This window comes from Globicephala melas, chromosome 13 (genome assembly GCF_963455315.2).
Source record: "Globicephala melas chromosome 13, mGloMel1.2, whole genome shotgun sequence".
NCBI lineage: Eukaryota > Metazoa > Chordata > Mammalia > Artiodactyla > Delphinidae > Globicephala > Globicephala melas.
In genome coordinates, this window is record NC_083326.1 from 45,298,164 (window position 1) to 45,299,471 (window position 1,308).

General features: G+C 39.1%; 1 non-coding gene across 1 annotated transcript; it reads left to right on the forward strand.

The window, feature by feature from the left end:
* The first annotated feature begins 226 nt into the window (after window positions 1–226).
* TRNAE-UUC (transfer RNA glutamic acid (anticodon UUC)) lies at window positions 227–298 on the forward strand. The gene has a single exon. It is a non-coding gene; the product is annotated as a tRNA-Glu (tRNA).
* Window positions 299–1,308: the final 1,010 nt, after the last annotated feature.

Consider the following 1,308-nt stretch of genomic DNA (forward strand, 5'->3'; position numbering starts at 1 on the left):
TACAAACAGAAAGTACTTTTAAGTATCAAGAATTATTTGGGGGTTTCCCTGGTGGCGCAGTGGTTGAGAGTCCGCCTGCCGATGCAGGGGACACGGGTTCATGTCTCGGTCCGGGAAGATCCCACATGCCGTGGAGTGGCTAGGCCCGTGAGCCATGGCTGCTGAGCCTGCGCGTCCGGAGCCTGTGCTCCGCAAAAAAAAAAAAGAAAAAGAATTATTTAGGAATTCCCTGGTGGTCCAGTGGTTAGGACTCGGCACTTTCATTGCCAAGGCCCAGGTTCAATCCCTGGTCGGGGAACTGAGACCCCGCAAACCGCACGGTTCAGCCAAAAAAAAAAAAAGATTGTAGTGAATTGCAGCATATACTTAGGTGAATGAAAAACAGAGAGCACTATTCCAGATGAGGCTGGAGAATTTTGTAATTATTCTAGTCATTTATAACCATAATATTTTATGAATCTGTAACAGCTTACATTAAGTTATAACATCTTATATCTACAATGAATATCTATGTAACAGTGATTGGAAATACATCTGGAAGATATAAAGGGATGCTGTAAAAACAGATTTATGTTCTATATTTCTTGGCAAGCAGGGCAAGTTCAGGCAAGAACGTGGGGGAGGCAGTTCTCTTTGTTCAAGACACGCTCTTTTATGCTCATTCACTCATACTGTGTCCCATACAGTCTTAGACATTTCCATCAAGCGAAAAAAATCTTCACTCATTTATACAACCAAGATGTATTTGCTGTGATATGTTGTAGAACAACAATGATAAGCGTCTTGCTATCTTTACAAATATTTTCACAACGTTAGACTGTAGGATGACAATTATAGTCTCTTCATCACAAATAAAAATTACATAATATTCTGGTGATTTCCTAAGAAGGAAATCAATGGCAGAGAACTCACTGATACCATCCCCGGACTGCATATTACAGAAAGGATCATTCTATGATGGGGCAGGGCCATATCTCCCCTTCATTTCCATGAACTGTTTTCCTAAGTTATCTCTTACCTACTCCTTCCTTCCCCTGCATAAGACTCAAGGAAAGGTCATTTACTTTCAAGTGTGATACACATCATTATCCTTATGCAACATTTTTTCTAAAATCATATATCTGTACCCTTTGAATTTCTCAAGGGAAAAACCAAAAAACAAAGAATGTGCTTTGTTTTTTCTGTAAATTTCACACTTTTAAATATTATGCTATTAACAGTAATAGAAACAGCAAAGGGGTTAGAAATAGTAGAGCAAGTCAACTTTTGTTCTGAAAACTTCCATTTCGTGATTATGCAACTGTCAAA